This window comes from Pteropus medius, unplaced genomic scaffold (genome assembly GCF_902729225.1).
Source record: "Pteropus medius unplaced genomic scaffold, Ma_sr-lr_union100, whole genome shotgun sequence".
NCBI classification, from domain to species: Eukaryota; Metazoa; Chordata; class Mammalia; order Chiroptera; family Pteropodidae; genus Pteropus; species Pteropus medius.
Window position 1 is genome coordinate 9,081,741 of NW_024348304.1, and position 12,629 is coordinate 9,094,369.

At 35.4% G+C, this 12,629-nt stretch overlaps 2 long non-coding RNA genes across 2 annotated transcripts in view; both read right to left on the reverse strand.

Annotated features, from left to right (window-relative positions):
- Positions 1-3,221: 3,221 nt before the first annotated feature.
- On the reverse strand, positions 3,222-7,772 carry LOC120616265 (uncharacterized). Its single transcript, XR_005656559.1, has 2 exons — positions 7,685-7,772; positions 3,222-6,289 (listed from the first exon to the last, which is right to left on the reverse strand). It is a non-coding gene; the product is annotated as an uncharacterized LOC120616265 (long non-coding RNA).
- The window catches only part of LOC120616264 (uncharacterized), a 67,458-nt gene continuing 62,600 nt past the window's right edge, over positions 7,772-12,629 (reverse strand). The window contains exons 6-8 of the long non-coding RNA XR_005656558.1: positions 11,094-11,300; positions 8,534-8,613; positions 7,772-7,785 (exon numbers count right to left, since the gene is read on the reverse strand). This is a non-coding gene — a long non-coding RNA (uncharacterized LOC120616264). The remainder of the gene's footprint in view (positions 7,786-8,533; positions 8,614-11,093; positions 11,301-12,629) is intronic.

The window sequence follows — 12,629 nt, forward strand, 5'->3', positions numbered from 1 at the left end:
ATATACTGTCAAGATATCATTAAATGCATAATGCTATCTCATCTGTTTGCAAAAAAAGTTTGGCATTACTAATGTTCTATAAACTTCATGATATAGTGTCAAATAAAAAAAACAATCAGTGAAAGTTATTCCGAGCTTTTACAGATGAATGTGATATCTTCATATTTATTCTCTGCCAATGCAGACTGCTGGAAAATGCTGATAAACCTACAAACATTACGGACATTAACGAAACATCATTGATAGAATTTTAAAGCATATCACTTTTCCATCAGCTTCTGCCATAACAAGTTATAATGATTAAGAGTTTCTGATGTTTTGCAAAGATGATTTTCATCTAACCATAATCATTTCTATCTTCATCCATATCTTATTCCATTTCTTCTCAATTAGGAAATCTCTCAAAATATTCTCTTAAAGGGATTGTTATAGAATTTCTCATAAAAATGAATTGAATTGTTAGTTTTTTTCCTTAATATTAACTTTACAGTCACTGATAATGACCAGTAATGTTTTAGCAGCTGCAACACAACAGGGGAACTATTAAGTTTCTCTCAGTTTACCTTATTGATCTCTCATGCAGAGCATGGTTTGACTGAGGTGCCATCATTTCTTTGCTTGATCAGCCTCTGCTTTCACGCTTCCATTCTTTTCTTCAACAGTTTTCACACTGAATAAGACTTAGCAGTATAAATCCCGTTAATTCATATCTCACAACTCCCTTGATTATCGTTCTCTCGCTAACTCAGCAATACCTAAGTGAAAATGATTAATCCGGCTCCCATGCTAAATTCAGTGTCCTGTAAAAACTGAGTATAATCTAAATCTTTGACCTTCACTTTCCACTGTTTCTTTTCACAAATTCTACACTCATTCACACCGAACTACTTTTTATGGATATGAACTGTATTTCCACAACTCAATACCCTTACTCGTTACTGCTTATAACTGAAGTGCTTTTTATTTCTAGGAAATATCTTACTATTTGTCAAACTTGAATTAAATTGACAGTATCGAGTTTACCTCAGACCTCCAATTCTCTATGGTTAAATTAATCTCTCTTTTTTGCGTATCCCAAGGACATTCTCTTCCAATCCATCCACCCTGTATTATAGGTCATTTTTTTTCCCAGTAAATGTTTTCCTTTCTAAATTGTGAACTAATTAGAATAGGAGACATATCTGACTCATATTTGAATGCTCCTTACTCCAGGGAAATCTCTTGCAATTAATTATCGTTGCATAGAATAGAAAATATATTTATTATATTATTGTCATTATTATATTGTTGCTTTACATTTAAGAGACTTCTTAAGTTGAAGTTTTGAAGATTTCAAAAATTATTAACTTTTTGTTAAATGTTTAAATATCTTCCTATTAGGCAAAATATTAGGCCTCTCTTGCCAAATGTGAGAGATACAATAATCCAAGAAAAGGAACATTCATCCGTTCAATTTGGCAAATTAAAGACAGTTCTGGAAAAGTTAAATATTAATGACATAGAAAACAACTTTTCCATTCTTAATTATCTCTCTGTTTTGTTTTGTTTTGTTTTGTTTTTAAATTCAAGCTTAGGTAATTCTGTTCATTACTCATAAATATATATTATTCAATATCTCATACAGACCTGACAATATGTTAGCAATTTGGAATATCATATCTTAAAAAAAAAAAAATTGGCCTTCAAAAAACTTAGAATCTCGTGGAGACACAAGCAAATCTTCAACTTAAATAGAAAATGATAAATACAATTCAACATATATGGAGTGCTTACTATGTGTCAGGACCTGTTAAGTGTGTTAGTGAACTGTAGTCGTTATTTTAAAAAATTACCACGATGGGGTGTCTGTTGGTAACCCACACCTTATAGATAAAACAAAACAAAAACAAACAAACAAACAAACAAAACACGAGCCTTCGGTAGTGTTAAGACTTGCTGAAAGCCACGCATTTTACATCCAGGCTATGCTGGTCCAGAACCTACACTCTCTGTGAACAGACTCAGTGTGCCCAGGCAGCAGAGCAGAAGTAGCACAAGCAAACGGGTGATCAAAGGAAGACTCTGTGGTGTCAGAGCAGAGGAAACATTGGGGAGCAAGGAAGAAAGGAGGCAGAAGAAAACTGAGGAGAAAACCCTCCTCAGGAAAAAAGAATTCTAAGTGGAATATGCGAGCAGTATTTTAAAATGGTGATGTTAATTAAGTGAAAATAGGTAATTGGAAAACTCTAGCATAGTGGTTCTCAATAGCAAGATGTGTCAGAATTTCCTGAAAACAAAATGCAGTGGCACAGCATCAGAAGAGACGCACCTAGCACCCGGAGTAACAACAATACGTCTTTCTACAAAACATGCTTTTGTTTTGTTTTCTTTCATGAGCAACTCCCTCCTCCTCCCATATAATCCGAAAGCAGTGGTTTTCAACTGGGCCTGAGTTGTCTCCTGAAGGACATTTGGCAATGTCTATAGACATTATTGGTCATAATAACTGGGCATAAGATTGGGGGTGCTGGTTCTGCTGACATATAGACAGTAGAGGCCAAGGATGCTACTAAACAACTTATCATTTCCAGAACGAGACTTCACAACAGAATTATCTGGCCCAAAACATCAATACTCCTGAAGTAGAGAAACTGCCTTGGAGTTAGAAACTCCATAGTGAGAGAACTGAGGGTCTTTTACTGGGAAATAAATCACAGGGCGACAGAACCACTGATCCTTTGCCTCCATTTTGTAAGTAGCAGAATTCAACATGCAATCCTAGACCAGAGACGAGCCCCAGGTAAATATCTCCATCACGGGAGTCTCCACAGATGCAAAGATGGTGGCACTAGATATGTCTGATGGGGCCCAATGCGTCATACTTTGGTCCTGCTTCCAGACTCGTGGTTTGCAGCCACTCTGGTGCTTGCTCACGCCCAAGGCAAAAAGCCTGTAATCAGATCAAGCACTGACAATCAGGCAAACAGGGACTCTCAACTAAACTAAGGAATTGGACTTTAATCTCCAAATCTAGTCAAAGTAGACTATTTTAAAAATATGGTGAACAATCACTTTAGGAAAATCGACAGTCGAGTTAGCGAAATTAAATTTTTGAGAATTAATTTGTGATATTAGCTATGACAGTTAATATCAATGACAAAATTAAAGTTCTAAACTAAAGAAGATTTATATTTAGGGAAAGATGGAAAAGTATTATGTTAGCTAAAATAAACAACAGGATGCTATAAATATTGGTAGTTTAATCATATGATGCCAATTTTTAAACCGTACTAATAAATCAATCAAATAACAATACAGACACAGGCTGAAAATTAAAATTGTTCACTGGAAGGACTAACTTAGGGATTTCCCCAAAACACAAAAGGAGAAAAAAAAGTGAGTGAAATATTCAGTGATACTAATGACATATCTGGCAATCTCAATATATTTCTAATATCATTGTTAAGAAGAGAAAAGAAATAACATATGATACTGATTATTAAAAACAATAGTTTAATGATTTTAGATCACTGTTCATTTTACTTAAATTCTTAAAGTCCCATATTTGGTATTTTGCCACAATTATTATTATTATTTGACATACTATTTTCATCAATCTGTGCATATAGTCTGTGCAGAGATTGCCAGATAGTCCCAAATATCCATCCAATCTCTCTTCATCTTTACCAATAAAACACTGGAGTTTAGCTATTGGCATGTTTATAAAAGATAAAGGTTATATTTCCCAGACTCTCTTGCCATAGAATTATCTCCTGAACAATGGGGACCAACAATCAGACTTTGGTGAATTTTTACTTAAAAGGAATAAAAATACATTTCACATCATCTTTTTCTTTCTTCCTGCTACCTGGAACATAAATATGGTAGTGAGACATCTTAGAGCAAGGAGAGAATTTAAAGTGAGCATATTATAGTTTTGAAGTCACCCTTTATCCTGTCTATCATCTATCTATCTATCTATCTATCTATCTATCTATCTATCTATCTATCTATTATCATCTTTCATCTATCCATCATCATCTATCATCTATCTATGCATCTAAGTAGATAGACTATGTAGACTATGCATCTTTCTGTGTAGCTAGACTATCTATGTAGACTACGTATATAGATATAGGCAAGATAGATAGATAGATGGATAGACAGACCATAGTGATATATAATGAAAAATATACATAACCAACCAAATTCAATATAATTGATGAGAATAAAAAAGAAAAGACCCATTTCCAGGTGCTGCATTTAAAAATGTTTTCAATTAGAAAAAAGATAATAGATAATTCTATATAGTTATAACTCAAAATGCGAGATCCAAATATTTTTTATTAATAGATTTCTTAAAAATTAGCATATTAAATATAGATTTGAGGAAAATAGTTTTGCTCACAACATACACAAAATCGAATAATATGCTGATGAGTATGCTTCTGATTTCAAAGTTTTAATCCTGGATCTCTAGCTTTATGATGGTCTGTAAATTCCAGGATAATTGGGCTAATATTCTCATTTCAGCAAAGAATCATATTCTGTGACATTAGATGTGACCCAGATAGCCACTCAACTCAACATTCTCATCACCCCAAATTGACCTCGAATGCTCTATGTTCCCTTCCCATAATGTCTGTATCTTTTATTTATTTATTTATTTATTATAAATCTATAGACTTTATTGCCTGGACATAATACTGTTTGACACTCTGTAGCATGTCACAAGATCCCTTGAGAAATTATATACATTTCTGAAAGAGAATGCAAGTTATGTGGGTCACAACAATTTATTTCAAGACTCTGTACTAGAGTCAGCTCAGTTATGCTTGCTTCATGTAGACACGAGCAATGTCTCTGAAGAAATAAATCCCATAGTGGTTTTCAATGCATTAGAAAGTACACCCGATTCTAAAGCTGTGTTCCAAATCTCAGCATGGAACTGCTTTATAGATGAAGCCAAACCATAATGATGGCAATTTGTTATCTCAGTAACCTACCCTCCTAAATGTGATCTAAAAGGGTCCAATGCATATTGTTCATTTTATCATGAATAATAATGTGATCAGCTTTCAGTTTACACATTTTTCAACCCAGCATACTTGAAAGTGCACTTAATTTTAATCTAGCATTTTCTCTAATGCATTTAATATTCCATTTGAAACAAATATGTACTTTTATAATATAAAGAGCTATACAAGTAATTCCAGGTAGTATAAACAAATAATCATATATCTACTGAATTAGAATAGTATGTGCAATTATCAATATATCTTTAATTGCATATGTATATAAATATGGACCAATAATTTTGGTCTATCTGAAATCATTATAATATTCCTGATATGCTTCAGACATGCACTTATATATTTTGACAGAAAAATAACATATGAATTGATTTACTTTATTTTAATAAGTTCTATCAGAGAATCTATAAAAGATTGCAAAATTTTCCATGGAAAAGAAAGGTGATCAGATCATGTATAACTCTGTATATAATTTTAAGGGGTCCAGACTTTATATGAGAAGACCAGGTAGGTTCTTAAAGATTTTAAATAGAACAATAGTTTAGGGTTTAGAAAGATTACTCCTACCATTCGGAATAAATGGGTGACAGGAGGGAAAATTAGGTTGCTCATTCAACAGTAATCTTTCCCAGAACTGCAGCGGCCCTGCACTAAGTTACTGGCATTGAGAATGTGGTGTCCACTCATATTCAAGAAAGAGTCAGAACAATGAGAGAAATCTGGAGAGTCAAACAATGCTCGCTCATCATAAATTATTTCTATCTTCAAGAATACCACTATTGAGCTCATCTACTTCAACAAGGATAAACTTTACATGTGATTTTCTGCTTAAACACAACACACTGCTGTGATATCTTACGGTGCCATTTCTTGTAATTCAATTTGGAAATATAAAATTTAACATTGAGCTATAAAATAATAAAAGATTTGCATAGATTTTCCAGTTATCTCTTTTGAATGAAAAGTTTAAGCCCAGGTTACAATGATTTTTCCAGATTTTATACCAAAATACGACAGCTATATAGACCAGCCCATTGCCTTAGTCATTGTTGTGGTGCCCCAATGCTCTCTGCTCTGTCTTTTGCCTTTTACAGTGTGTTTTCAACAGAGCACCCAGAGTGATGCTTGAAAAATGATATCAGACCGTCTTATCTTCCGATCGAAATCTTCCAGTGACTTCCTTTTTCACTCAGAATTCAAAGCTAAAAAGTCTTTACTGTGGCATACAAGTCACTGAGCAATCCAGGCAGCTCTTACTCTCTTTATCCCTCTTCACACTGTGGATGAAAAAAAAAAAAAAAAAGAGTTCTATGAAAAGCAACCTCACAGGGTGATCTGATCATAAATTCCTGACTGGGCAGGTCATGGCGGGTGGTCACGCCCTAGGCATATAAGTAAAAGGTTTATCTTTGCTTTAAGCAAGTTCTGTCCATTGTTTCTGTGCATCTAAGTTCACATACCTTTGAAATAAACTGTAACTACCCTCAATCTCGCACATGACCTTGTTAACTATCCTGTAATCCAACCTCACTTTGCTTTTTCCCACCTCCTTGTAATCTCCCTTATGTTTCCTCCTTAATTTCAAATGCACAAAAGAAGTGTCAAATGCACTTCAGAGTGTTTGAGATTTTGCTCCCCAGCATGTGTAATCAGTTAGGCTCAAATAAACTCATAACAATTCTCTACGGGTTTGGACGTTCTTATACCCAACGACACTCTGCTGTAGCCTCGCGACCTACAAACGTTTCCTCGGTTACGTCAGATGCCTTGTCTGTGCCTACGTGGGGCCTCGATTTGCTGTTCTTTGGCTGCAGCCTTTCCCCGTAAAGCTTGACTATTCACCTCCTCATTACCTTGGAGTCTTCCCTCAAGTCTGTGCACCAAATTTAAGAAACAAACCTTCTTCATCCCACCACAATATGACTTCCTCTTCCTCTTCTTACTTTATCTTTTTTCTCCATATACTTATCGAACCTGACATACACACATAGCTAATTTATTGTCTGCTGTCTTCTTCAACCCTTGAAGTAGTGAGAGGTTATATTTTTGGCCACCGTTTTATGCCCATGGACTAAAACAGTTCTTGGCACACAAGATCCATTCATAATAAGTAAAGAGTGTAGAGAGACCAAGAGACTTTCTGAAAGCAAGCTGATGACTTTCCAAACTCATGGAAATTTTTTTTCTCTTTCTGTGAAGTAACAGACGAGGGTGCCTACAGATGGTGAAGGGTATAGGAGGTTAGGGGAGAAAGGAATCTATTTTCACTTAAGTCTTAAATTAGAAGTGACCGTTTGTGTCAAAATGCAAGTACAATTTACAACTGTTACTTGCTCCAAAAGGAGAAATAACCAACAGGGCAGAAAACACAAATCAAATAATTGTTCCTTTTGTAGAAAGAACACTGGGAAACCAAAGAAAGAGGTCACAGCCATTTCCAGAATTTCCAAAAATCCAGGCAGACAGCTCTTCTTAGAGCATAGCACAAGGTAATAATTGATATGGGGGGAGGGGAGGGAATTATACTTAAGAAACATAAGTGGTCACTGAGCATTTAAAGATTTAAAGATTGTAAACTCATGAATGAAATAGCAAAGCAAACAGGCAGTGTTGTAAAGAGAGAATGAGGTTGGGCGAAAACAAAATAAAATCATAGAAATGGGAGCCGATACCAGAGCAGCTCTAGAAGGAGTAAGATACAGGTGAGGTGATACAGGCAGAAATTCTGCTCTCCGAGGTCTAAATCATAGCTTCATATCCATAGCTTCATATCCTATCAAAAAAAAAAAAAGAAAGAAAAAAAATTTTAAATTCTAAAATAACACCCACCTCCCAAGATTTCCTCCCTAAACCCCAAGACTGAAATATGAATAGATATCATAACCATGATTATAAGTTACTTTAATGGCAGAAGAGGTTTTCCTGATGTAATTTTTCAGATGTAATTAAGCTCACTAATCAGTTAGCTTCTAATTAATCGATAAGGAGATTGATTATCTGGGTGGGCACAATCTAATCAATGGACTCTCTATAAGGAATGTTAAACATCCTGCTTTTCTCTAACTGGTACAGGAAGGGCGAGTCAGAGAGATTCCAAGTGTGCGAAGAAGTTGAACTGACTGCTTACTCAGAGATGACGGATGCAGTGACTTCTGGGTATATGTCATCCCTAGCTGGGAAGCAGGAACTGCGAACTACAACCGCAAGGAAATACATTCTCACGAAAATGTAAATGCACTTCCTAGCAGATTCTTCCCCAGAACCTCCAGATAAGGGTCCAGTCTGATCAGCACCTTGATATCACTGTATGAGGCTATAAACAGAGATCCTTGATGAGTCAACTTGCTTCTGACTTACAGAACCGTGAACTAACAAATGAGTGGTGTTTAAGGCACTATATTTTGTAGTCATGTCTTACACAGTGATAGAAAACAAACACAATGATTTTATTTTATCTTAAAATAGAAGTTTTGGCTTTACTTGAAGAATTTAACAATTTGGAAGGTAAAGACTTCATTCACCTGGCACAATATGCTGCTCACTTAGTAGAAACGTGATCACTGCAGTTGTCACAGTTCCACCCTGGATGCTTCATTCATTTCTGTTAAACACGAAAAAATTTCAGTTTTGATCTCTTCTCCAAACCACACTGACCAGGGGTTTTTACCTTTTTCTTTACAATTGGAAAAAAAAAAAAATCACTGTCGTTATCTGTCGTATATACTTTTAGCAGATCTTCGTGTGTATGCTTATTAATAAAAATTTAAATATGTAAAGTGACCTATACAGTTCTATTTCTAGAGCATGAACCAAAAGTTTTAATCATAAACTTCAGTAATTTTCAAAAAATCCTAAGTTTTATTGTACCTAAACTGATTGACCTCCTCTTCCATTGTAAATGAAAAAGCAAAATGCCTTTGCTTGGGGTCCCCAAAACCAGCCAAACTATACTTCCTACTCTGCATTTTCCACATTAAGTCTTAAAACAAGAATTTACACTAATAAGTTTGGAAAACAACATTATCTATATGATGAAAAACTTAAACTTTATAATGATCCAATTTGAATACTCAAAGATCAATATTCTAGATCAATATCTTATAATGTACATATTTACAGGGAAGTATAAAAGATTAACTTTAAATCGATGATTCCCACTCCACGAGTTTACAGGGAAAGTGCAAGTTCACAAAAAGTGCACAGGGAAAGTGCGAGAGAACACTCTCTGCAAATCTTAAATTAAATGGTAACTCTTGGTCAGTAGTAATGAGATTCTGGTAAGTGGAGAAATGTTGTCAAAATTGTTCAGGTTGCATGATAAGAAGTGTGCCAGAAACATTTAAAATTTGCAGAGGGATGCTTTAGCCTACATAAAATGTTCAATGCTGAGCTCTTCATCTTGGTAAGGAGAAAAATATCTATGAATTTTAAACAGGCTTGACCATACCATCTTCAGGGCAAAATGCTTGTCAATGTGTGATCTGAAAATAGTACAATCAAGCACATTGAAAATTCAGCAGTTTTTTCTCATAAGAATGGATGTGTTCCTGACAAGTGAACACTGGGTTTTATTTTGGCCTGGGGATTTGTTTTGATAGAAAACTTTATTTACGCCAAATATATCTTACAAAATATTAAAATGAATTAGAACTTCAAACAAGGTTAATTTCTATGCAAAATACATGAATGGCCTGATGTTCTTTATGATTTCTCTCTTTGAAGAAAAATATGATCATTTATCAATCGAATTAGTTTGGGACTTTTATTGCCTAATTTCTTAGTTAGCACATAATTTATGTCAACACATGATGTTATGCCAGGACAGCAAAAACTACTGAGTGCCATGTGAATATTTAATGATAAGAAAATATATCTTTTTTCTCTTTTATTTTATTATATAATAATCAAACCTTCAGTAAACAGTTTCATTTGTTTTATGAGATCAAAGAAAATTTAAATAGTTTTAGTGTTTAGGTATTAACTAACAACAAGCACATGCATTGACAGAGTTTTACCTCAGATATAGAGGTGAATTACTGTAGACTGGTATTAAAATGCTCACTTTATACTGAAATGATGGTACAAAAATAGCACACCTTGGTTGCACTATATTCAATTAATGAGAAGTATCAGTATGTGAAACATGAACTAAATATTCCATAAAGTATAAATAAGCAAAAAATAACAACAGGAAAAAAAAATGGTTGTTTTTATGAAATGTTCCCCAGAGTGAACAAGCTGGTGATGTAGGGAGCGTATTTTGCAGTTCTAGATCTGACCTGACAGAGAGAGTATTGCCTTCTGTGGTTCCATCATGTCATTCCTCTGCCTCAATACTTGCCTAGGGAATCTCATTCAGAAGCAAAGTCAAAGCCTCTTGTAGCCCCGACTTCATCTGCTGCTCTCAACACTTACTCACTCCGATGCAGCCATCCTGACCCACTGTAGACCCCGCAAACCCTGTGCTTTTTCACAAGGGGTCCACTGAACTGGACCCTCCTGGGCGAGACACTCCCCTCAGCAAGGCTGACTAACTCATTTCCTTCAGGGAAGAACTCAAACGTCACCTTCCTGAGAGAGAAGCTTCCTCTGCACCCTTCATAAAAAGAGCAATTCTACCTGCTCTTACCTACTTCCTTTTCCTCCATAGCCTTTATCCGCATCTGGTTATCTATCTGTTATTTGTATATTTTTTGTCTGTTTTTCAAAGATATGGTAGAATATCTCAGCTCCAGGAGTGCTTGTCCAAAAGAAGTTACCTATTAAATATCTGTTGAGTAAATCACTGGCTAAATATCACTCTGAAATAAGTTTGTCATTTTAGGAAGTGTAGAAACTTCATTATTATAAAAACAAATTTAGAGCAAGACATAATATATGAATATGGTGGTCTTAAAAATTAAGGATGTAAATCAAAGTCTATGTCAGGATGTGTTCAAATATGCATATAAACTTTGCTTTATACCCAGATTGTCTAGAAGGAGAATTAGGCTTAGCCTATCAAATGTCAAAACATAGTTTTACTTATATTTGGCCAAGAGGATACTTCAGATCTGAAGGATGGAACAAGCGGAAACTTACAGGTTTTGGTAGGTGGCCTTTCGGATGGGGCATTATGACTTATACAATCATCCAGCAATTCTTCCCCTTTCCAAGCAGCTTCGGCCAGCGCCTCAATTCGATCAATCTGACGTTACCCACTTTGCCAGCGCGTGTTGTTCCCATGAGTGATTCATTGCTCAAGGCCACGTATTAGCAAGTCTGTTTTGGATTCTCAAATAATTCCATCTGGAAAAATCACAAGACAAGCAATCTTTTCACCTGATGATGTGAAGTGCTTCCCAGATAATTTATTCCTCCCCATCACACATTTTAACTGGGTGTTATGAACCCTCTCTATTTGAAGTATCATTGACAACGATAAGAACTCTTGACTTTTTGGTACCTGTCTGTGAAATACTTCTGTAGCAATGAAGCCTCACAATCTTGCCCTTGTCAGAATGGACATGAGAACTGGGTTTCAAACTATGAAATTTTAGCCATAGACCCACTACTTCTGTGGAATCTTTGTGATATCTGACAAAATATGCCTATCAGAATGAATGATATACTCTGTACCATCAAATGTATCAGTTGGCTTTTGACTCTTAGTTTCTATAGGACAAAATAACATAGTATTAGGGGGAAAAAATAAATGTTTTTAACCAGTTCTCTTAATCAGCAGTGTTCTGTATCCTAAATCTGCATCAGATGGAACCAGCACACATCTCTGCCATTGTTCTTTTCTGTACTCAATACCAAAATGTCTATTAGTTTCTTGTGGCTGCAGCAACAAACCACCAGAAATTGGGTGGCTTGAAAATAACAGAAACATATTTTCTCACAGATCTGGAGTCCAAAGTCAGTATCAATGGGCCCAAACCAAGGTGAAGGCCAAACCACAATTGCTCCGGATGCCTAGGGGAGCATACGTCTTCGCCTCTTTTAACTGTGGGCATCCCTTGGCCTGAAGCTACATCGCCTCAATCTCTGCCTCCATCTTCACATCACCTTCTCCTGTTTTGTTTGTGTGTACATCTACTTCCATGCTCGAAAACACTACACTATTCTACAGTATACTTAATGACTTGGGCATAATGTTGTTTTCTGTTTGTTTTGTTTTTGTTTTTAATAAAGTAAGATTTTTCTCTACTCACAGAACAGCGTAAACTTGCACAACTCTTGTTTCTGTACTTTTCCTTCTTCTATTAGTGTCTCTAAAACAATCTGTGGAGTGGAAACATTTATTTATCTCCACAGGACAACTAGTTTAAAGTTTCTGTCATCCAAAGCTGCTTGGGGGGCAACCTCAGCGGTCATAGGCCGTTGATCATGTTCCTTACTTTGAAGCAGGTGACCCATTACCTGCAACTCCTTCTTTTACTAAACATGATGTCATGAGCTATGACTGTGGGAAATAGCATTCACATCTCTTTCACTTAAGATATACGTTTTATATCCAAAGTATGGTCCAAAGACACAGTAACTCCATGCTGTTTTATAGTCTCTATTTCCTAGTTTATGGAATTATTGCCTTCCATCTATCAAAGGGTTTGTCATACATTTTAAAGATTTATT